At 42.0% G+C, this 26463-nt stretch overlaps 1 protein-coding gene across 1 annotated transcript in view; it reads right to left on the bottom strand.

The window, feature by feature from the left end:
* LOC105453636 overlaps positions 1-26463 on the bottom strand; it is a 183284-nt gene that overhangs the window by 10202 nt on the left and 146619 nt on the right. Inside the window, exon 6 of the mRNA XM_011695766.1 lies at positions 3028-3100. The gene's annotated coding sequence lies outside the window, so the exon portion shown is untranslated. The remainder of the gene's footprint in view (positions 1-3027; positions 3101-26463) is intronic.

A 26463-nucleotide genomic window follows, 5' to 3' on the forward strand; every position in this document is an offset into this window, starting at 1 on the left:
AGTTCAACTTGAAGCAATGTTATTGTGTTCGATCGCACACACATACGTGAATCAATCTTGTTTTCAACCCCCCCCAACGGAAAAAATGTGTGATTACTATATAAGATCGTTTTATTAAAACATGTATGTTAAAAAGTAAAAAGATAAAAGATAAAAAGTTCAAAGTACTTTTTTTTTTAAATTAAATTTGTGTGATACGGTCGATATACGCTGCAGAAAATTATATACCACGCAATCGTATTTCGATAGCCATTGCAATGAAAGTACGTAATATTTGTTATTTATATGAATAATTAAATATTTTAAATGACCGATGTGTAATGCGCGTTCGCATTTAATTTGCAGCTTATTTACGGCCAATTTATTTCGAAAAAGAGATTTCAAAATCGTCAATCGAATCAATTTGGCAATTCATATTGCACGTTTCGTTTCTTCCGATATCTAATCTCTCTGTATAACAGTATCCACTCATCTCTCTCTCTCTCTCTCTCCCTGTTCGATAAACTCTTCGGCTGCATTATTCGGAAAGTTCAAAGTTTCGGCCGAATATTTACAGGCCGTGTGCCGGGGACCGCGAAATTGCATAAACTTTTCAAATAAGACCGAATCTTATAAATTTGCGGCGGGGAACATTGTCCGCGAAAGTTCCGTTGCCGCGCCGCGGGGTTATTAACTTTGGGTCACACGAAACTATCAGAGCATCGTCAAAGTCGTTTCTGCACTCCCGCAAGCCGATGTGGAAGACTAGTCCGCGAAACTCCACGCTCCGTTTTCGCTCCGATTACATCCGTGCAATCGGATTACAGTACTGTCATGCCTGCACATCGCCAAAAAGCCTTTTATCCTACCGTGTACGCTTGATAATTGACTTAGATCTATTTGATAGAAACTACTACAGCTATATAGCGGGAAGCATATACTACTCTCTCTCTCTCTAGAAACATATAATAAATCTTTTAGTCCTAAACCTGTTGTATGTAAGCGTTAGAAAACTGCAAATGCAGCCATGAACCAGAAAAAAAAAAATATATATATATAATATAATACACCGCAGCGTCGTAAATATATTATTATTTACAAAAGTACTTGAGCGATCTCCTTCTTTTGTTTATAATACTAAGAGCTACATTTTAAAAACGTTAATTTCCAGGACAGTTTTACTAAAAAGCTATACTTTATGTTATGTATAATGCTATAGCTTTTCAGTAAAATTGTCTTCAAAAGCAACATTTTGGAATGTAGCCTAGAAAATCATGCTCTTCGTGATAGTTTCGAATTTTGTGTGTAATAATTAACTACGATACGCGAATTGATTATATATGTAAATATACAGAAATGATACGGACAATTCGTAATTAAATATTTCGGAGCAAAGATGCGAATTTTCCAAAGGAGCTCAAAGAAACCTTTGTACTTCCATAGAACTTTTAATCTTCCGGCGTCGAGCATGAGTGTCTTGTTGCATCGAACGGTCTGCCCAGTGAAAAAAAAATGAAGTCTTTATATAGTCTTGTACATGTATATCTTTCTGCTCATAGGCAGCCAGAATTTCATCCTGATTACTTCTTTCCTTTTCGTGCTCTCTATGACAGCTGGGTAGATAAAAGAAATTTTCTCCAATGATACACGACGGTATAACAATTTTAAGAAAACGGGAACGCGCACCGCCGGCTCTCTTACGCTCTCTCTCTCTCTCTCCCTTCTTTTTCCTCGTTTCTATTGATATTAACTGCCGAAGGGTAGTACTGACGAATGCCGACATTACTCTCATTGTTCGCCCCCGTTGTCATTATGCAGCAATGGCCTGGTGCCGGCATGACAGCGCTTTGTCATTTGACTCGGGGCTGATACGACGAATACGACTTTTGAGAGCAAATGTGCTCTTTGTTAATGCGACGAACACGAAACGGAGCTCGGAGCGTTCGTTATCGATAAATGAAGATATTAACCGTCTGTGAAAGATGAGCTTGTTCTAGATTAGTTATAATATATATATTACTTTTTTAAGGACGAAAATGAATATTAGTATATGATTGGTAGCATTCACGATCGATAATTATTCGATGAATAGTCATAGTTTCCTATTGGCATAAATTTAATTGTTATAAAAAAGAAACTCATTAAATTCAAATAATCACGGGCGGAAAAAAAACCAAAAAGTCAGTATTTAAGTAATAGAAAATAATTAAAATCCTTATTAATATAATATATTCGTTGAATGATATAATATTTAAAATTTCAAGTCTCTGCGATTTCGGTTATCGTTATCTCTTTTACCCTATATAGAAATCAGTATTACACAAAATAAGTTAATTGACGATAATTAATAAAAACATCAGACACTTTTATCCAATCGCATTTCTATCAAACGGAAATATATAACTAGGTGTAAATATTTAATAATAAACTTAAGGGTGATAATTCATGAAACAAAGTACGATTTTAAAAATCAGTATCAATTTTATCAGAATACTAGTCAGTAATGCTATTATATTTGTCTAATCTCGTTATAATATATTAATCTGTAAGTAAATTACGCGATAAGTATAAATTATAAATACGTGCTCTAGAATCTAGAATCTGTTTTTTGAGTATTCTATTATAATATTTAATCCTGATGAAATAAAATATGATTTTAAAAAACGATTAAAACGATTTTATCAGAATATTAATCAGTAATGCTATAATATCTGCCTTATATCTTCTTATATCTATTCTTCCCCAAAATAGACATTTGTCGATAAATCAATATACTTAAAAGAAATTATAATTTATTTCTACAAAAGTTATCTGTCTGATAAAGGATATGCTGTAGCGTCTCCTTCATCTTAATGTAACGAAATTATACTTGGTGGGAGACACTGACGCATCTTTATATATTAAGTAAATTACGATAATTAGAGATTATGAAAACGTGCACTAGAATCTAGAATCTGTCCTTTGCACATTCTATTATAATTTCATAAATACGGCTGATGTCAGCGACAGATTATGAAGCTGTTTATTAATTTAAAAAATTCAACTTACGTTCGTTCTAGACTCACGGTAGCGTAATATTCACGATTCCACCGAATCCCAAGGATCTCGACCAAGGACGGTGCTGGAACAATAAATGTATCCCATTATGCATCAAGACGACATTCGTTGAGTCGACTATATTATAACGATCGATATACCGTTTACAATTTTAGCGTGCGCGCATGCACAATTAATATTCCGAAGCATTGAAATTATTTTAACGACGACGCAGCTTTAGTTAATGCACAGGATGCGCACTCGCGACGCGTCGTCGTGATGAGAAATGAATTTGTGCGTACTCGCGCAACTTTTATGCAAATAACGAAATTCGCGCGTGTATCGCATACATTCGGAATACGCTAACGTCAAAGCGTAAATCATTTGGCGCAGCGAGGACGAGAGCCGGCGAAAATTTACTGTTTTGAGTAACGCGGCGCAAAATCCTAGAAGAACAAACAGCGTGTGTTTTTCCCACTTCGGATTCCGCAGAACAGCGAAAGCAATCTCCGGTCCCGTGTACGGTACATGGCGCAAACAACGCGAAAAAAACTTTCTGTTAAGGGAAAGTAAACGACGCCCCCTTTCCTCCCCTATCTCAAATCGATCGCTGTCGCGTAAGCCGCTTTTTTTCGCCACGGGAGTTCTCGTTTAACAATGCATACCAAATAGCCGAGAAAAAAGTGCAATAATCGTTATCCGCGCTTGTTTGAAAAAAAAAGGTCGACGAGAGCGGCACATATGGCACGACCGTTGCACACTTGATATACCGGCGGATTGGGGATAACTAGGTGCATGTGTATGTAGGACACAGTTCCCCAAATAATTGCGAAGAGATTTAATTGTGCCGATAGATTTTTATATCGATTACAACGATGTATTTGCATTTCTTGTTGAAATGAAAAATTTCAATTTCTTTATATGTACTTTGTTTACACACATTACCCGTGCTGGAAATTGTTATCGGCACGAAAGATAATTTTCGTGAGAATCCAACAGCGTCCCAAACTTGAAAGAAGTTTGTTAGATTCTGTTTAATGTAACATAAGATTTGAAAATTAATACAGTGCTTCTATAAATGAGAATCGCTCAAGTAGTTATCTTTATTCGAGAAATTAAGTGGCTTTTACTCGCGCGTTTTCGAGCCGCTGAAGATGGTCTCGGTTAAATGCCAAATTAGTTATCAGATGTTAATTTTAGGGTGTACTAAGTTTTGTTGTAACAGAATATGTTTAGTGAAATTCAGAAAGTCGATAATTAACGCGTTATTATTCCACGGTTAAGACCGCGGAAAAATAGGATTAATTCATATCGTTCGATTTTATCAATTTTATTGGGCGCGAAGGAACAATTATTAATTATATCCGTACGTTCTTCCTACTTCGCGCAATTTTATATCTGTTGATCAAAATTGTAAAATGTGATGAACTCATAGATTGCGTTCATCGAATTCAATTAATTACAGTAATTGAATATACGAGTTTTGTAGATCCATTAACAAAGTGATTGAAATTTGTTTTTCTCGTTTTTACACCCGCCGCCATTCATAAAGGAACACTTGCGATTTTTTTCGCATTTCCCTAAAAAATTGACCTAAAAATAGTCTAAAAAATTTTTGAAAAAATTTATACAAATCGAAAACATTATATAACAAACATTTTTCTCTCGGTTTCTCTCTTTTTTTGTGTAAACTATTTAATTTTGAAGTTAAAAATATTTAAAAACAAAAAGGTTTTTACACATAAAATTCGATATCATTGCGAAAAATTATTGGACGAATTTTTTTAGAAAACTATTTTAAAGTTTAGAAAGCCTACTTTAAAATACCTTATCGTTAATTTTTGTTTCATCAAACTATAGCGCTGCAAAGTAAAACAAAAATATTGATAGAAGCGAAACTAAAAAATTTACAGCTCTATCTCTTCTCTTTAAAATACGTTTTTCAAAACTTTCCTAAGATTTTTTTCATGAGTGCGAGAAAAGCGTTTCTAAATTTATGAACGGTAGTGTGGATTTATGTAATTTAAAATTATACACTTTAAAATCAAGTACATGTTTTAAATTACCGCATATTAAGTTTACAAGCTCTCATCACCGGTGTCTAACATACGGATCGCATTTTCTAAGACGAGCGCCTTTGAGCCGTGAGCTTAAGAAATTCCGCGCGCTAAAGACGAAAGCGAAGCCTCGTTACGTGACGGGCGCGCAGTTTTCTTTGTTCCCGCTCGATGAGTAAATTAAATTTCAAAATCAAAGGGTAGCTTTTCGCAGTCCGCGCTGCGTACGCCGCAGATCCGTCTAATCGGATTGCCGCGACGCGACGGCGAAAGGCACAATACTCGCGGCCACCTTGCCTCGTTTCAGTCGGCTGTCTTCCTCGCGCTCTCTCTGTCTCTTTTATACATTCTTCTCTTCTCAATTTCAAATGCGAAACGACCACGATCATGCGCGCGCGCGTCTGTCTTCTACCTCGGTTTCTCGCGCGGTAGCCGAGACGTAACGCGAATTCAATTATTACCGAGGTGGGAAGGGGAATACTCGGGAAAAGCGCGATCTCGCGCGGGAGAGCAAAGAAATACTGCGGAGAGAAAACGAAGCAAACGCGTGTACAGGAGCAGGAAGGCGACGGGGAGGTGGAGGAGGAGACGCGCCCTGTGCAGGAAACACAGGCTAAAGATGTAGGCTAAAGCGGGGAGGGGCGGGCTGGAGAACAAGCGGAGAGGATCAGCGAAACGAAACGCTGCACCGAGTCGTACATTTTGTGTATACACCCGGAAAATGGCTGAGAATATCATCTTGCGTTGTAAATATCTCAAATACCTGGAGGGACTAGCGCGTGAACCAGCGCGAGTACAGAAGCGACAATGAAAGTGGATTTTATTAATGTAAAAATACGTAAATGGTGTGTTATAAAGATATTACTTTTAGAGTCGCGTTCTCTGAAACTGATTTCTGTATCGAGTAAACTGATGCTGCATCGAGAGTATTCTATACAAGATCGATGGAAAATGAATGGGAAATTGATCTCCGCGTAAATATAGTAACGACATTTTCGACATTTACCGTTGAACAAACGCCGATATCTATCTAATATATGTCGCTATGTGTTGCAGATGGGGGAAAAAAAATTGATATTTCGCTCTCGATATAACGGCACGATTAAAATTGATTTCGTCGTGTATCGCTAAACGAAAATTGATTGTAACCCCTCCATTTTCTTCGCCGCCCGGTTATGCAATTTTGCACGCCACGGAATAACGATACACGCGCGATTGATCTCTTATCGCTCGCGGTTTTTTCCATAACGGCATGTGTCAACCTTCCCATGTCACGCGGGCAAATATTTGTCGAATTCATAGCAAAAACACGTTTCAATGGCACGCCCCATATGAGACTCAGACAGCGGCGGAATTTATACGTTGCCCAACCATTTGTGTACGTCGCATAGTATCAGCTATACATTTACTACGTGCCTGTACCACTGTCGGATGCAGATGCGGGCTATATGCCGTCGACGGTCAGGCAATGATTAAATTAGAAGTAAATAGAGAGTCACGCTGATTGCGACAAGTCCGATTGATCAAGTACCTACTCGGTTCTCCGTTCTCGCCGCATGGAGATTATGAAATCCGTTGCTATATATTATTAAATTGCTAAATCAGCAAATCTACTGAGCCATTAATCTTTCGAGATGCTATTTTTCGAAACTTCGCGAAACAGTGTAAACGACAGAAATTAATTATTATAACGCTAGACAACCTAAATCATTCCGAAATAAAAATCCAATACGGAGGCACTGATCTATTTCTGAAAATAAACCATTTTAGTCTATTAATTTATATGCGAAGTTTTGATTACTTTAGAGGATCATGCTGTCAGAGAAGAGAGCTATAATTTTTATGTGATAGTCAAAATTAAGTAATTTAAAAGACCTGGTCAGTACGCGGAAAGAAAAATTTTGCTGAATTCAGATCTGATAATAATTTTTATTCAATAATCAAAATAATTTTATGCGAAAGTGAAAGTAATTGCTAGAATATCGAAACGTTTTATAGCAATGCTTATCAGTTTAAACATTCCAAAAAATTATTTTGATGATTCAACAAAAAATTATTTTCAGATCTGTTTTTAGCAAAATTTTTAGACCTTTCAACAAAATTGTTCTTTCCGTGTAGCTATATACTGCTAAAAATATTTCTTGTTTTCATTACTTTGTTCGTAATTTGCACGCTAGAAATTCCTAATGTTCCTATTTAATATGATATCTATACTTCTTGTTTTATTTGTAAAGTTTTAAAATTTATAAGCAAAAATAAAAATACATTTAAGCGAATTACAACTGTTTGTTACGAGCTTGATGCGACTCCTCCATCATATACAATTTGTCCACGTTAACGCAAATATCTTGTCACGAAAGGCTGCATATTTAGTTTGCGATTGCTTGATATTTTTTATCACGGAGATGACGTATTGCGTGTAATGGGAGAGCAGTTGCGATATATGCAATGTATCATATTAAAACAAAGCACGCAATTTGTAAAAATTAAAATGTAAAACAGATAGGATTTAATTTATGTACATTTAATAAAGTTGTTGTAAATTATTCAAACGTACTATTTTATTTAAACGTTGCCATTTTGTTCGACGGTGTATACGTAAAGAAAGGTAAAATAGATTACAATTTTCTGGAAAAACTCATCACTTAAAAAAAGCTCGGAAAATTACGAAGACCTCTCTATAAAACATCAAACGATAAATTCAATTTTTTTGTAAGCTAACATTTGTCTTTGTTAAAAAAATTGCGCGAATTACATGAGATATTTTTCGCAGAAGAGAACATGTAAAAGATATTATATATCTATATATATAAACGTTTATATATATAAAACATTCCCAAGCGCATTGCTAAATTGTTGAGCGTCAGAGCACTTATGACGATGTAATCGGCGGTACTCGCAACTCGACGTGATGCAAGGAAAACATGTTTCTGCGAAACTGATGTGAGTTTCCGCAAAGGCAAACACTATTTCAACCCCCGTGTACGAGAGAGTTATGTAGGTCGGCGGTGTGGCGTAGCGCTCAAAAATATTTCGTCATTGCGCGTATCATACCGAATCTCGCGCCAATAAAGAAAGAAAAAAAAAATAACGTCGTGACGAGCACGTTATCATCGTCGGTAACGAGATTCTATCCCGCAGATAGGACCTAATCCGCAACGTGTAGCATGATGGATGTGTTTACGCGACGCCGCGCCGCATCGCGCGCAGGTTGCAGATTTTCCCGCCGCTCTCTTCTTTTCCCGCGGCTTTTTCTCTCTCGAGAGAGAGCGCGGTTGGGTTCCCGGGATGCCAAGAAACGTCTCTTTTCGGGGAAGCCCCTTAAATTTCGCCTCCCTTTCCCTCCACCCTCCCCTTCATTTCCCTTGTATCCGCCGCGACGACGGGTGCCGACGTCGGCTTGAGTGAGCTTAACACCTCGGTTATTCGCTAGAATTGATTCCGGGTGAGGTGAAGCGAGAAAGTCAGTGTTTATTCAGGAGCTCCCGGAGAGCCACCGAGATGGGGCGAGATTGAAACCGAACTATTTTCAATCGAAGTGCCCGGCTTCTCCTGCCCCGCTGCCCGCGAACGAGCCCCACCCCCACCCCCGAACCTTCTGCATATTGCAAATCGAATTCGATCTGTGCACGATATCCCTCGTAATCCCGCCTGCTTGGCACCTAGCGTCTTATCGTCGAGCCACGTCGAATACGCTGCCGCGATTTATTTTGGGCAACAAATCGCGAGAAATTCCTCCTCGATCTCGCGAGCGCAGATCGATCGTCGTGGGAATTGTCCGTCGAGAAATAGCTTCCTTCCGTTCTTTCTTTTCTTTCGAGGACGCGAAATTATTTGTCGCGTTACATATGTATTGTTAGTCCACTGACAACACCGCATAACGAGTCTGATTTGTATGTGTCAAATATAGAAACAATGAGTTGGATTCGTTATGACTTTTTGCGACGCAGTTGATTTTTATGAGTAATTCAATTTAGAAATTATCATTTATTCAAAATTATAACAATTACACTGCGATGTATACTTATATTTCCTAAAGAATACTAGAACGTCGGAAACAGAGAGCAGCATTTATTATAAGAGAATATAATTGGACACATTTCACAAGACATATTTCCGCAAGAAGCGGCATTCAACTAAATCATGTAAAGTTTGCTCGAAACATAACAAGAGGAGAAACGACATGGAAATCCGTTGTCTAATAGTCTTATACGTCCGGAATGTTTCAAGCAATTTCAATGGTTATCAACAATTAATAAAAAAACTTGTTATTCTTAATATATATATATATATATATATATATATATATATATATATATATCTTTATTCGTTCTCTAATAGAAAATTACTTGGAAATTTATATTTGACTTTTATCGTTTTTCAGTTTTATGAACATAATGACAATGAATGCTGCTCTTTGACTTCGACGTTCGAGAAATAAATACGGTCTTAGTAGGTCACAATTAAAAAAAATTTGTGCTTCGTTATGTATTTATGAGATTATATACATATGTTATGTATTTGCGAATAATATTTGCATATATTTTCCCATCCAATTTTAAGGAAATTTGTTAAGCTTGTTGCAAATAATTTAGATGTGTTCTTTTTTTCCTTTCAAATATCTAAATGTAAATGTCAAAAGGAAAAAAAGAACATGTAATTTTGTATTCACGTAGAGAGAATAAATGTCAACAGATAAAAGCGTCATCGTAAGTAAAGCGAATTGGTGCCCTGCGTTGACGATGAAATGAAATCTGGGAGCAACCAGTGTAATAGAAGGGGGGGGGAGAGAGAAAGAGAGAGAAGAGTTAAGGGGAAACGCTAAGCTTAGCGTTGGCGTCGTAAGTTTTAACTAGCTACATGCCGAGCAAAAGCGATGAAAGCCGAGGTATTAACGCGAATAACAAGACTACCCGTAGATATACATAGGAACGTAATTAGCCCCTAATTAACCCAGCAAATACGACAGGGGCATCGCTGGGAGCATCGTTGTGATACCGTGCGCATCACTCCTTAGAAAATAATTTGGTAATAGAAAATAATTTGATGAATTCTATTTAACAGATAACAGAATCACTTTTACTTGTTTCGATGTGTGTGTGTGTGTGTGTGTGTGTGTGTGTGTGTGTGTGTGTGTGCTATGTGTTCATTAACTGTATTAAATATTAACGTAATAATATTTCAAAAATATACGCAAGCCTTTCTTAAATAAAGTGAACAAGGTAATATGTAAGCGTTAACAGAAAAATTCTTAAAGATACAATTACCCATTAGTACATAAATTAATTAGACTTGCCAAATATATAAACAATTAAAAACATTACGGTCTTTTAATTACTAATTTGCGCGGAACGAAGAAAGCTTCGTAAAAACAAGAGTGTAACAAGAGACGCAAAATAAGGAACTTTACGACTTTTGAAGACTCAGTTGAAGGTTCATACTTGCGCAATGTACATTCTCTTTTTTAGAACGATGTACGTAAAAATTCTACATCAAGTATCAGATAATACTTTTTTTACTCTCTAGGACAGCGCAACGTCAATCTTACATTTTTCACGTTTACGACGAACATTAAATTGAGTAAATGAAAAAAAAAAAAACTCATATCGAGAAAGTTTTCGTTTTAAAAATAGCATAACATTTACATATCGATAGTCGATATGTAGCGATATGTCAAGTTGCATAACGCTGAGCACGATGCATTTTAATAAATATCTCGCCGTATAAACTAATCTCTAACAGAGAGATCTACTTGTACGTGTGCGCGACGATCGCGATAAATTTCTTTTTTTTTTTTTACCGTCGTATAATCTAGTATAAGTAAGGTCCAGTGCAATTCCCTGAGAAAAGTTTTCGCGAGAAATGCACGGCGGAAGCAGAAGAAAAGAAGCGAATGTGACGACGCGGGTGGTGCACGAAAAGCGCGTGGAAACGGTTAATCTCGTTTCGTACACTCATAATTTTTCGCGCGCATTACCCGAAGTAACGCTTATACTTTCGCGAGAATGGGAGAACTTGAGCCGCGTACGGTTAATTAAACGTCGCCACCAGTCGCCGCGGAATAAATCACCCCGTTCGCGGCTTCGGCCTCGCGCGTGTTCGGTGACGTCAAAATCACTTAGATGATACATACTTCCTTTATTTCGATGACACATCGAAAGGACAGTGCCCGTACGCTATCAATAAAAATTGATGTTTATTCGGGTACAAATAATTATTTTTACAGACAATACACAGTTATATTAACAATTACAATGACAACAGAGGAAAGGATTAATTCGTTTGACATAAAATGTTTAATAATTAGCTTTTATTAAAACAAAGCTCTCTTCCGCTCAGTTCCCTCCGTATTTTTGCGCGTGTTTTTCATTCGTCAAAGGACAGTCGTCGTTTTAGTCACAAATCTCTTTTCTTTTTCTTTTCCTGCTGCGAACAAAACTACTAACACATTATATACAATCGTGTTAAAGACTAGAAACGGACATGGGCATCACGAGAAACGAGGCGCCGCGAGGAGTCGACGAGAGAGCTAGGCAGCGGTCGGGTCACGGTTGCGAGTGATACCCACATCATAACCGTAATGCCAGTTAATACGCGTCGAACGTGTCATGTATTCGGGAGCCGGAGTATTCGCGCGCGCGTCAGTGTTGCAAGGTGAGGGTAACGTAGTCCGGCAGTTCGGACGCATATCCCAGCGTGAGAGGAGAGGATAACCTGCTCTTTCTCCCTCGCTCCTTCCAGCCCCTCTCTCGCCTCTCCTCGCCGTAGGTGTGCGTTCGGTCGAATGTTGACGGTGGTGGTTGGGCGGGGCACGAGTCACTCACAGCTGTCCTCCACATATGAACACGCATGCGGGGCATTAATCATATCGAGAACACCCACCCCCTCCGGTTTATCCGCTCAGATTTCCCTCTCTACTCCCCCCCTCCCTCTCTCTCTCCCCCTCTCTCGTTCTCCCAATCTATCTCTCTCACTCATACTCTTCGGTTACCTCTGCAGCTTCTGGTGCAAGCTCGGTCAGCCCTCCCAACGTCCACAGATCATGCACATGACGCATACACGGCGGCCTGGCGTCGAGAGAGGGAGGGGAAGTGAGGGGAGAAACGCCTAGGTGAGCACCTACGATGTGCGCTTGAAGTCGAGTTTAATGACGATGTCCATCACAGTTTGCGGTCGGTGAGAACAGTCGGTCGGTCGGTCGATCGGGGGCGCGTCTTGCTTTTGCAGCCTTTCGTAGATTGGGTTGCCATCGTCTCACCGAACCAACTTTCACGCCGAAGGACCTCTCGAGCGGGGTGGAGAGATCGATTAATATGCGCGCGGGGTCCATCGACGAAAGGTGTGCGACGAGAGAATAGACCCCCCCTCTCACCCTTCCTCTTCTTCGCTTACCTCTAACGGAGAATCGGAAATGACTCCTTGACAGGTTCAACTACGATAGGGACCTTTCCCATTCCATGGATATGCATGCATGCGTCACGAATTGAAGGAGCCACGGATCTTCTTCGAACAATTTTATCAATCTCTACTTAATTATTTTTACAATCACAAACTTGCAATTATTTTTCTTAAAATCAAAGAAAAAAAAGGACTTACAATTGGAATTTATAATACGAAATTACTTTTGCATTTTATGTGCCTCAAACCTCGAGCACTGTTAGAAAAGACAAAGGCGACTTCTATCGGTCTCTTGAAGCAGCTAGATAAGCGAAGTTAGATAAGCGAAGATATGAGATATGAGAAAGGCGTGTGTCACACGTGGATATTCGGTACAAGATTTTCTCAGCACGGTCTTCGCCGGGCAAGTAAAGTGAGAGAGTAAACTACTCCGCCCCTCACGTGGGAGACTCCTTTCCCGAAAACACGACGTTTACGATCGCTCCTCGCGTACGACCATTTCTCAAGCGACGACGTTAGAGAGAGAGAGAGAGAGAGAGAGAGAGAGGGAGGGGACAGCGCGGTTTACCTTCGCGTAGACATCGCGAAAACATGCGGTGCACCGTGCACGTACGACATTATCGATCGCAGGACGTCGCCACGGACATCTAATACTCGGGAATCGAACACCGTCGCCGTCTCTGAAGAAATCACGCTAGGAATGGACAGCTATTGTTTACCGCGCCGTGTCCTGCAAATCAGCGCACATGTGCACGCGTCATGTCTTGGAAATGTAAAATCGCGCATACCTCGAATTGCACTGGGTTCGCCATTCAAAAGCACACAGCGCGCGGTGCCGCAATTTGGAAGAAATGTCGACGGGCCGACGGTCCTATAGCAGCTCTAATATTCAAAGACATAAATTTCAAGCGTGTGTGAAAGATAGCTTCAGAAATGTGCGCGAGAGGAAATTCGTATACGTTTCAGTAAAAACTATACTCGCTAATATGACCGATTTGCCTTGAACCGACGGTCGCGGCGGTGTGGCGTGCCTTGGCATAAAAACAGCCAGACGGATTGGGAAGAAATACTATACTTTTTCACTCGGCGAAAGAGGCCAGGGACGAGTTGTCCTCGTAACAGGACGGACATGCGGCTGTCATGTTGACCGTTCCTGCCTCCGTCCTTCCCGCCCGTTTTACCGTGTATGTACCTACTCGTCGCCGTCGGTGTGTGCAGTACGCGTAAATTGACCGCCCGCCGCATCAAGCCCTCACGGGCGAGCGTTTACGAGGTTCCACCAGCGCTGTCTCGTTACTGCGCGCCAGGCGCAAGCAAGCTCAATAACGGGCGCGAGCGGCCTTTCTCAAGGCGACCGCGAAGAGTGGAAGAAGCGCGATCGACGTGAGAGGCGAGGATATCACCTTACCCGATACTGAGTTACTGCGTTAGATATTTTTAACGCCACTTCGGCGCCGTGCACTTCTGCAGGTCCTGACTTAGGAGAGGAAGAAAGGACACAGTGTTATCGTGGCACATAAATAGAGAAGCAATTAAGAAGACAAGAACGTTACCATCTTATCTTCGTACAGTTCAAACACAACATGATTTATTTGGAGATATCTATTGTTATGCTAACGGATTCCTCATCTATCTCAAGGATATATTTACCGATATCCGACGTTGTGCAACATTAGATCCCTTAGATATCTGATACGTCACTAGCGGCTAAATAGACATGCGATGATCATTAAGGTATCTACACAAGAGTCATACGAGGACACCAGGATCGCTTTTCGACATTTTCCGTCAGCTATCTATTTTATGTACCTCGCTTAAGATTGCGACACGCGACATGTTTTGTTATCAGTTTATGCCGTCTTAGAACGTTGCTTGTAGCGCAGCGTTCGAAATAGGTTTCCGATATTCGAAGTTTCTGACTAGACCGGCGCGTGTTACCGGTAGTACTCTATTTTCAGCAGCGCGATATTTTGTAATGTAGAACGACTTTTTAACGAATAGTTGGCGAAATGATGGAGAATACTCTTCTCTTTTGTTTTATAAATAGAATTACGTTAATTATACGCTGTTATAATCATCGCAAAGAATATGTTTTACAATTTGAATTAAAATACGTCGCTACAAACAGAGTACTGAAGTATCTCTGCTAATCATCGCGGAGATCATAGTAAAAGCTTTTCGTAAAGCCAATTGTGGCTTTTTCACGCAGGGTACAGCTGGGTAAAGGAAGAGTACACAAGCGAGCGTCGGGACGAAGAATGCGGCTTGCGTGCGCGAGAGGGAGAGAGAGAGAGAGAGACCGCTTTTGTATCGTAGTGACCCGGGTTACGATGAGCGGGTCGTTGATCTAACCATCCTCCCGCCCGCCCTCTCTTCCCCCGTGCCGCGCCGCGCGCGCGGCGTGTGCAGTAACGGAGTAACGGGAGTAACGCGGCTTCGGCTGCTCCGCTACACGCTCGGTATATCGGGCTTGCGGATACCTTTATTATGCCACGCGGGTTCTCGCGAAATTACGGTGGCCGGCCGCGACCTCCCGGTCGCACATCCCCCGGTCTCTCTTTGAAAAGCCCCGCTGTCTGCTGCCGATGGGTGTAAGAGGTATCGCGCAATCGCGGCTGAATACGAATCGCACGATTCGCGTCGCGCGTTATCTGCGCCAGGACGACCGTTGGCCATTTCAGATACGAATTGGGGTGAATACGGGGGCGGCTGCGGTCGTTCCCGCGGAGTTGCGGCCGGCAAGTTGGTCTCTCCTCGGTAACGACGGGCGAACGTTAAAGACAATATCGTGACTGGAAACGAGAAATCACTGGAGAAGGGATCGGGTTATTGCGCACTGCCAGAGGACGCAGAGCACGGAACCGAAATTATGAATGGAATAAATAAAACCGCAATCAAATGGGGAATAATTAGCTCGTCTATATGTAAATAAATTATAACAATTCAATTTGTGGCCAATACGAGGGCATAAAGAGCGCGGATGTACGTGTGAATTATTTTCCTTTTTACACGCTCCCAACAGTTTTTTTCTATTTAGTTCCTTGTGCATAGGAAAAACTTTTTCATCAATATTGTCTTCAGTCCAGTGACGACGAATATGTTTTCTCACGATCACACGAAGATTGAAACGAGGATGTAAAGCTAATATTAGAAAATGTGTTCGCATTATCATTAATGAATCACTCCTAATTATAAATCAGATTTCTCGCTAAATAAAAAATCGTTATTGAAATGAATCTACTGTCCTAGAAACCTAACAGCGCGACGTTTTTTTTTATCTTGTTAAAACTCTCGTACAAAGCGAGCTCTCGCGAGCCCTCCGCCGTGTAAATTTCATGAAAATTATCTTCCGCCCCGAGGTATTCCTGAGACTTCGCCGACCAGAGATTCCTCCGCCTGAAACGCGATGAGAGTAGGAAATCAGAGGTAACCGGCTATCGCGAACTCGGTTAAATGTCCGCAAACATTTAATGATTATTAATTTAACAGTCACTGTACACGTAATAACGCATTGCGTATTTATATATATACAATTCTCGGTAAATAATTGAGAGAGAAAGATAAAAGAAAACGGCTGCTCTTATCCCGCGAAACGTTATTCGAGGAATTATAGATATATTGCGTATATATATCTGCAGAACTCGGCCGGGGGCAGACTCGCCAACGCGAGCACCGAACACGTGCGACTTTCCAGGCGTGGGCGCGCAAATACGCACGTACTCGTCGACTGAATAAACACGCGTGAAGATGCGCGTCGTTCACAGACTCCAAAGCGTCGCCGGAAAACAGTACTGCCGTAGGGAGAGACGATCTGCATGTTGGCAGCTGCTCGCTATCGGCCTAAACCAGAATGTTGTTGCACACCTATCCGCGGCATGGTACGTTTCAATTTGCATTAAACGACGAGCTAGCAAGATAAGCAGTACAAAGCCGTAGGTGCAGAATAAGGTGCGTAATTGCGAGTGCGTAATGGCGTGTCACTGAGCCTTTGAAAGTTACTGGAAAATCCGCACATTCGTGAAACATCCTCTACAGGGAACGGACAAAATAATATGATTCTTAATGAACAGTTCTTATTTTACTACATAAGAGGCTAATTTGCCTTTGAGAGGGTCATTTGCCTTTAATATATCTTTTTGCTGGAATTGGAATTCATTCCTTATTCGGAAATACACTTTCGTATACAATGCTTGAATAATCACTAATGGAATGTTGAACTATTCTTTTAGTAGAACTTTCCTTACTTTTATAAATGATGTCGGAGGAGAAAATTTACTTCTCACTTTACTGTCCAAAATTGCTCTCCGTTCTCCGAAACTTCAATATCTTTCCTGGCCAGCGCAATCGCTTGATTTAAATATTATTGAGTCATTGCGAACAGTTTTGTCAGAACAGAGAAGCAGATTTCCTCTTTCAATATCTCTCAAGCAATTGGAAGGTGTTCTGCTAGAAGAATAGTATAACACTGCACTGGTGAGTAATTTGATTTATCGTACGAGACAATTCCATTAAATTTATATTAATGACAAATAGTGAATCAATCACTCTTTTATTAATAAAATAAATAATGTATTTCCCAGATATTCACATTATTTTCCATTCCCTGTATCTCCCTTCGCTTTTTTTCCAGTTTACGTCCGTGTAGGGTTGCCATATTAAAATTTTCAAAACTAGAACTTACAAGCCAAAAACCCCGGACATTTCGTGTGCAACTCTGGACGCATATAAAAAAAAACGTGTGTAGTAGGTTAGCAGCTCGTTTCTAAATAATTACGCAGGAGGAGTCAAAATATTTAGAAAATTCCCTGAAAATCCCAAAATCCCGGACGCCTTCGAAAAATTCTCGCAGACGACCCCGGACGTCCTAAAAAGGAGGACAGTATCCGGGGAAAAGAGGACGGATAGCTGCCCTTCGTCCGTGGGACAATAATCGTAATATTGTCATCTAGACTGAAGTAATGGAGTAGACAAAAAAAAAGATTATCACCAACGCTCGCGTAAGATGTTTTTAAAGGAGAACAAGTAAATGACTATATTTTATAAGCGACAATTTGCCTCTTTTGATACTCGTGGGGAAATTCACATGCGGTCAAGTTTCCTGCTCAAAAGAATAGTTGAAAATAAAAAAAAAACCCTCCACGGGAGCTTAACATGTCATTACTTTGTGTCGCTGAAAATAAGATCTTTTCGAGGCAGCGCGAATGCGAAGACTTCGTGGCTTTTAGTTTTGAGCATCACAGATTTTCTCGTTTCCCTTTAGAAATACGATCTGAATAGGAGGACAAAATTGAGATTATCGCGTCGCGTTCTGAAAGCAGATTTAACCGCTCGAGAAATGAACATCTCTCCAGTAGAGAAGCGCCGTGCTTCTCCCCGTCGACGTCGACTGAATTAAAACGGATGTGCGGCGCGCACATGAAGAATGAATACAAAATGGGGAAAAAGCGCGCAAACATGTATAACGCGATGGTTATTACGAGCTAACTGTTGTTATTTAATGCGAATCCTAACGTTAATACGTACCTACCTCTTTCCCGTGCTGCATTATAGGCGGGATTTTTTGGGCGATTATACTACGGACGGAGGTCCTAAATAATATGCCGAATCCATTAAGCCGCGCGATTTAATCACGAGTTTGGATTGTGAATAAAAAACGATCAATTAAATACGCTCAAGTATTCACTAATTGGGCCATCAATACGGCGAGGACGGCTCCAATAGGGTCTGTTTAAAATTTCAAAATAGGGAGAGGCGGTACACTCTTTTCCCGATCAAGTCATACCACGCGATTATCGTTTGCTGTTGATCCGCCGCGAGAGCGCGGGGCAGTTCCGACCTCGTAAAGAGGGACCGCGCGATTAACACGCCTCGCGCGCTGCAGAAAGGACCGAAAGCCTTGGAGAATTCATGCGCGACACGCCGCGACATTCGCATCTCCCAGCAAAATTCCAACTTTGCGCGGATTGCGGCACGTCGGGTGATGGGCAGAGGGCGGGCGCAATTGCTGAAACACACGCTGCGCCCATCAACGGAAGATTCGCACACGAGCCATTAGAGGCGAACGGCGACGGCGAAGGAGGAGGACGGGGAGGGAGAGTGACGATTGTGCGCGAGCGCCAAATGAGGGTTGCAAGTTTCCGGTACGACGGGGAATCGTGACCCGCCGATGTGTGCGGCGGGTGACGGACACGGGCCAAAGTGGCACGGACGGAATCGGGCGAATCAAATATATCGGCTCGCAGGAACGTAAAGACGTTGATGAAGCGTTCGTTTATGCGCGCGAGGTTGATGAACGGTTGCGGCGTCCGTTAATCCTTAAAATGGCGGTACGGGAACGGATCTGTTTTCGCTTAATGAACGATTATGCGGTAATAGTTAGACGGGTGTTGATGGACGAGCTTAATGATGAAATTCAAAAATGCTTCTTTCGCGGCGGCCATCAGCGCGATCCCATGATAATTAATATATTCGAGTACATCCGATTTTTTCACGTGTGTGGCTAATATATCTCGACTATGGTACTTCTTCACCTCGGGGTGAAACTTCTCTGGGCGAAATTGATTGACGTGTATCTCGCGACTTACGCAAGCTGATGTAGCGGCGAATATTACGGCACACAGTATCAAACGTTTCCAATAATAGGTACGATAGATACTAACGAAGCGAATAATATCGCAGTGTATGATGTTACAGTACGCAATAGCTAATGTTATCGCGATGGGACACGTAACTAAAATTTCACAATCACAGTGCGACAGAATGTCTCATGGCGCAGCGACAAATTATTGCGATTATCTCTCATTCAAAGCGCAATAATAACTCATGAATTCTATTACTCGCTTGTGCGCATCGAGAGCAGCACAATTCAATTTTATTAATACCTTTCTCGTGACAATAACATTTAAATTAGTGGTCATTGTGGGGGTTACAGGTCGTCTATCCTCGTGTCATGGAGTTTACATTTTTTCAGTATTTAAGAGCCGCAAAGAGCTCAAGTACGAAAATAATTTATTTCATTTTCTTTTAGTCCCTTTGTATCTAGTGGTGTTGCACAACCGCTGTAAAGAGATTATTGTTATTATATTAAAACTAATTGTATGGATATGTGGGCCGCGAGTCCGCGACGATTCTACATTCTCGCATCGCGCTAAATTCACAAGCTGTAAGATTACGAGTGCAAACGATAATTATCCGTGCAGTATTTCTTTTTGTGCATATAAAAGGGTGATATTCCCGGAGAGGCGGACGTTTTACTGTCGGCTTTATTAGAACCGTTTGTTACAAATGTGCCGATCGCGTACTTATCTAAACTAGGTGCATCCTTCTACGCAATTTCCAAGATTACCAATTGCCGGTCCGTTTTATGAAAGTGCCCATACTCGAGTGTTACGGGCGCGTGCACAATAAAACGTTAGCTAAAGGAATGCATATCGTGTGCAACACGTATGTGCTATAACAGAATGCAAGCGGGATGCAAATGTTACGTAATAAATATGCAGCTATGCGTGGAAAACAATAAAAACAGGAAATGGCGTGCAAATAGAAAATCCGATATTAGGACGGGGGAGCATTTACAAAATTCCTGTGTTTACAAAAAAAAAAAGAGAAATCTGTTTGTTCGAGAGATCAATTCAACTGCTAAAACAAAACGGTCACGTTTCGAGCGGCGGCTTTTCGCGCGCCGCTGCGCCGCGCCGCGACGAATCGAGCGACTCGTTGTATATATATATCGAGTGAATTGTCCATCGAATAATAAAATTCGTAATTATGTACCGGGAGTGGAATCGTAGTCGCGCGAGTATTAGCGGCATCGATGATATACCGCCGTTCGGATACGTTCGGGCGTCGGACATTTTAATGTTACGGTTAGCCGGCGCTATAAACAAACCCGCCGTACCCTGAAATGAGCGCGCGCGCGCGATGCGATACGATGCGAGCTGCACGGAATTACTGCCAAGCGTGATTAATTAGCGGACGCGGTCGTAATTCCCGCATCGTTCTTTCGCGGTTCTAAAGTGCGCTGTTTCGCGCGCAGTACATATAACGCTGCCATGCCGTCCCATTTTGAAATACAGGTTGCCGGTGGCAAGTGATATAAATCAATAGCTCGGGTGAGCTCTGCGGGATTACGTCAGATACATTATATTGTATACACCAGGCCAATTTCGATATTTCTACACGCACGCGCGTAAACCGTGTCCGGCCGTTATCGCGTAATTCGCTGTACACGTTTTAGGGTAACACCCCATACATTATTTTGAAGCTCAGAAAACGCGCCGCGGGGGGCGATTAGCGTCAGCGGGATCAAACCAAATTTCAATTTTCGCGTATTTTCGCAACGGAGAGGAAGAACCCCCCCTCCCCTCCCCTCTTTCCCGGACCTCGAGTTCTCCGACCGCTCTGGACAAACGTTGCGCCGCTGCCGATCGCGACGTGCGATTAGAGAGCGGAAAACAGGAGGCATTATTCATACCCACTAGCACTTTCACGATAGTTTCGTGATTAGTTTTAGCAAATTTCCCCGACACGATGCACGCGCGCGAGGGCAGAGGAGAGAGTATTGGCTTCATCATGGAGCCCGTCGCAAAAATTCATTAGCTTTGTACCGACAGCGCGCGCTCGCTCGCTCGCGCGCACGCGTTAGCTACTCCGGGCTTCTGAACTCTGCGGACTTCCCTTCTGCAGTGTTGCGTCTATGTATTTACCGTCGCGATACACGGGGGTTACATTTGTCGGTGCAGGAACGGATTGCCTTTCCCGCGCCAGTTTCGGCAGGCCCATTCGCAATTAGTGGAACTTCAAATACAGCCATTTCCGGATGTTTGTCCGCTTCAAGTTTACTTGTCTCGTTTATTTGAGAAGAAACGGAAGGAGAGAGGTCGGCCTCGCGTGCATTGGTAAACGTACAGCGTCCGCGGGATTATCCGATTAATTCCTCAACGATCAATTATTATATAAATAGAACTTCTTAATTTACATTAAAGTATATAATTAAATAAAGTAATCACACGAAAAGACATATCACATATTTTTGAATATCATTCTGTGATATTACCCTAAAATTACGTCTGTTCGCTGTAATACTTGGACTTTTTTCCGTGAGAAAAAAAACATGATGCACATGAAATATCTGTTGTGAGTGTTAAAGAGCCGGACGCGGTAAAGGGAGCAAAAGTTTAATTGCACGATTATCATGACAATTTGGACTCATTCCGCGGTCTTGCGAGCACGGAGGCTGGTCTCTCTCCGTATACGGGTCGTCTCGCTGCATAATATCGCAGCGGCGACGGCGGCGGCGGCGGCGGCGGCGGCGGCGGCACAGGTACGTGCTCCATGCGGGAAGGCGCATTTAGAGCCGCATTACATAGACAGTGGTCGGCGGCGGAGTGACGCGGCGTAATTGCCACGGCAATTACTGCCGACACATTTCACATGCGCGATGTAACCCGGCGTTGCAGCGCGTTGTTTCGCGGCGCGGTTCAAATTTTCGGTGTTGCCCGACACGCTTCAACTGCGAACGGATAAAAGCAACGACTGTGCGAAAAAGCGGTCACCGAGCCGCGCGCCCGCGTACGGTGTTGTTGCCCGCGCGCGTGCACATTAACACCTATACACGCCGCGTCCGACCTCCCCGATTTTCTCGCGTCAAATAATTCGGAAATTGATCTAGATGGCTGCGGTATCGCGGCGCCTATAGAGTATCCGACACGTAAAGTCTTTTAAAACGAACCTTTCGACAGATGTACGGCGGAATGTGTCGACGCCCAAAGCTAAATGGCTCGTGAGGCAGTGTAGCCGTTGAAAACACTTTTTTTTTATTTATTTTTTACCACACTGGTTTCATTTACCTCGCATTCTATCGGGAAAGTTTTTATATTTTGCCGTAAAATCGAACGATAAACAGAAAAGTAACGCGGTTAAATGCGAGATTTAACGTGTCGTGAAAACCGTGTCGCGAATTAGGATAATACGCGGACGATTATACGGGCGTATATCTATATCGTAAAGACAGACGACAGATAGGTGAAGTAGGTGTAACCGCGGCAACATCTAGCGCACACCGACCGAAACTCAGCTAGCGTAACACGACGAGCGCGTCGGAGGCCCGGAAATTACACGGTGTATCTTTTTCTGATTATAATTAATGGACTGGGGTATCGCTAGTCGGCTTATATTAAGCCGCGCCGCACCTTCCGGACGGCGGATATTTAGCTACCCACACACAACCGCGGTCCAAGTTATTATTGTCGGGGCGAGTAACGCGGGCTCGCGCGCAGCGCTCAATCTATTTAACGGGACCCGAAATTTCGGCGCTATCTTGCCGGCTGTGTGTAGTCAAACGCACTCCCCCGTTCCTCCATCCAGCGCCCGCGGAAACTAACTTGGCCTTACCGTCATTTCCGGTCGCTGGGCATAGCTGGTAATGCGAGGCAAAGCTTGTTGGGCTGTAATAACGCCAACTAATTGAGATGGATCTGTGGATTCTCGAGCTGGTTAGCCGACGAAAAACATTGCCGCAGGTTCGTACGTTTATTCCGGATGTGCACGCCCACATGTGTGCGTGTATGTGTGTTGATGCGTATGTGTTGGTGCGTGTGTATTAAGCAAAGGATTACAATTGATAATGTATCACGTGAATCCGACAGTCGATATCGCCGCGTACGACTGCAAATAAAATCGTGAAATTCACGGGCTTACTTATCACACGTATCTCTCTCTCCCTCTCCCTCTCTCTACTGTATTACCACGTAACTGTACTCTACGTAATAAAATATATCGCAATAAAATATCGTTCTCCACAGACCTCAGTCAGCGTTCTAATTTTTACAGTCCAACAATTCCGGTCCAGCGACTGAACGTTTCCTGATATCCGTACATCTCCGATAATTAGTGTTCGCGATTTACGAACGGATGTGAGGCAGTACGCTTCGTAGCACGCGGATGATAATATGAATTTTGCGTATCTCATGCGTGAAATATTCGACAAACCAGTGACATAATGGTAAACTGAAAAGTTGTATGAGATAAATTGAGAGTTTAATACATGCGTGAGATAATTAATGCAAATCGAGTACCTATTTTAGAACACGTCGAAGATATTAAGATGTCTCGCGTGAGCTTCCTCGAAAAAAAAAAAAATAGACGCTTCATCGATCTCCTTATTAATCCCGATCACGGCTCGCTCTTCAATTTTATCTTCCTTTCTGTAAACTCGTTCGCTCTCATTTTTCTCGCGCTGCTCCCTTTTTCGGCGCTGTTTGCTTTCTGAACACGCACCCACATTTTCCTTCACCGAACCGTCATTACTTAGAACCAGTTATCAGCTCCGAGAGAGCCGCGGTATCTACCTCAAAATCTCTATAAATGGCATAAAATCGATTACCACCTATTTTCGCGACACGTTTAAATATGCATGTTAAAGACAAAAGAGGAATAAATATTGCACTGTGCTGTTTAGCACATTTGCAACGATTTATAATTCAGATGGATGATTCAATAAAAATCGAGACAAAAGTTTATTTACAATTTTATGTATATATCCCGACGTCCATGTGTGTGTTTTACACGAAAATTTTGTTATTCGCGTGAATCTTGATTTTCGAAACGTTTTCTATATTAAACAGCAGATGAATTATGAGAATCCTATTTGCGAATTCTGTCGCATATTATAGATTATTTAAAGTGACCTTTACATCACAATTATCGTATTTTTAATAAATATTGCAAATATTGTTGTTTCATAAGCCGGAAATAGCCAATGCCTGTAATGCTGAAACTTATTTAATGTTTATTCAACGTCCAAGATTGATAATAACTGAAATAATTGTTTTCTGTGCATCAATTAGTTTTATGTAAATATAAACACGATTTCGCGCTATAAATCATTTATATGTTGATGTAAATTGTAGTATATATAGGGACAAAAGCGATTGATCAATACTGAAATATCTTCCGGGAGTATGTGTAACGAGAGCACAACGGTAATTTTTTATTAATTTTGATCGACAGCGCTGGCGCACTTTGGCTCTGGCCGCGTCGCCATTTATCATAATAATTTCCGTTAAAAATCCGCCATAGCTTTTGTTTTATCTCCATTAAAAAGGTAGCGCGATAAATAAACCTATGTATCTCAGAATAGAAATAGCAACAACTAAGTGATATTTCGTTACGAAATTAGTCGTCCTACATTCAGTAATCACTTTTTATCGAGACCAGAAAGAGAAAGAGAAAGAGAGATAGAGAGAGAAAAATTTGATATATGTGTAGCATATTAAATTGTGCCAATTACAATTTAGTGCAGGGAAAAAAATTTGGACTTTTATATTATATTAAATAAATTGTATGTTACTATATTTGAACAAAATAGGAAATCCTTCAATTTCTTAAATATTTCGAATTAGTCCTCTATTTATAATTACCAATAATTTTCTACAATTTGAGAAAGACAAGGGGTAAGCAGGAACAGTGAAACGTTCCACGTACGGACGAGATTACCGGTCATAAGCATGATCAGGCATAATGAAGCGCAGCGTAATGTGATTCAATAGGTCAATTGTGTTGCCTTCGATTAAACCAGGTCGCGGTCCAAACGTTTGACCAAACATCGTTAGCGGCCTATTGCTAGGGGCTCGGAATACGGCAAGCGTGCCGTAAGGACGACTTGCAGTAAGGAACCGTATACGTACGGCAAACCGGGCGGATCTTACAGTGTAGCGACATAATCTCACGACAGATCGGGACTCGTGACCCAGTATACATTCACGATATACCTGACCGTACTACACGCCGCAATCTTTGGTAATCACCCTCAACCCACTTCGCGTATATACGTCCCTTGTTCTTTCCGCCGTAATAACGTCCACTTGAGAAAATTGCCGCGCATATTCCGTCTACGACGGATATAGAAAACTTCGGGGTTTCGTTCCGTGTCTCGTTTGCGGACACGGATAACGACGCCACCGTGGCGCCGCTAATTTTCAAGTGCCCTCCCGTAAAATACACCCCCCCGTAAATACTCCACCTCCCCCCCCTCCCCGTGCAGAAAGCGGCGCGCGCATCTGCTCTATCTCTCCCAACATCATATTTTCCCGATCCGCGGGAATAGAGATTATAGACGGGAGTGACACTCGGGTGGTAAGCGCGTCGGCCGAGAGAGAGAGTGAGTGAGATTACGCGTTTGCGAGAGATATCCGTTTACGAGCTAAGTGAATCGATAGCGGCGAGGGCGCGCGTATTAGCGGATCTTAAACATGCTAATGGCAAACTAAACGCGGTTCGCCACGTGTGCCCACGGATCGTCGGAAAATCTGATTGACGGTGCATGCGTTGCACCTGCTTTGCGGTGACGCATGGCAGGCTCGATGTAGCCGACGGAACGTCTATATGCGTTAATCTATACACGTGACCACGCACACGTGACGCCCCTGCAGCCTCGATGGGATTTTCTGCGGTTTACAGTTCTATCATGTGTCTTCAGAAAATTCGATATTCCCCTTGGAGGCAGGAGAGAGAGAGAGGTGGTTAGAGTTTAGTAAATTTAATAAACTGTTGACGCAGCGATCGAATGGCGGGGTAACATAATAGGTCCACACAATAGTATATTAACATAATACACAATGTGATTTTTAAATATTATGCATCAGCTCGGACATTAACGCGGAGAACAGCCGATATATACGCATGTAATACGGGTAAGAGTGGGATATATAATTATGCAATAACAAGAATGTGGTAACTCTTCCACTTATGTACAACCGTCGTGCATGAAACGTTCGACTATTGTTGTAGCGGCGAGAGAGTGAAACCGCCCGAAGCGAGACGCATCTCTCGCACAAACTATATAGAAAAGCCGCTATCTGTGCACGATACCGAAGAACACGTATTTATTCTCAATATACACGATGTAAATGTGGTGGGAAGGGGAGGGAGGGGGGAAGAGAGAGGCGTACCGCTATTACGGCAGTTATGAATAGGAGAATGAGAGTGCAAATGG

This window comes from Wasmannia auropunctata, unplaced genomic scaffold (assembly GCF_000956235.1).
Source record: "Wasmannia auropunctata unplaced genomic scaffold, wasmannia.A_1.0 LD335996.1, whole genome shotgun sequence".
NCBI lineage: Eukaryota > Metazoa > Arthropoda > Insecta > Hymenoptera > Formicidae > Wasmannia > Wasmannia auropunctata.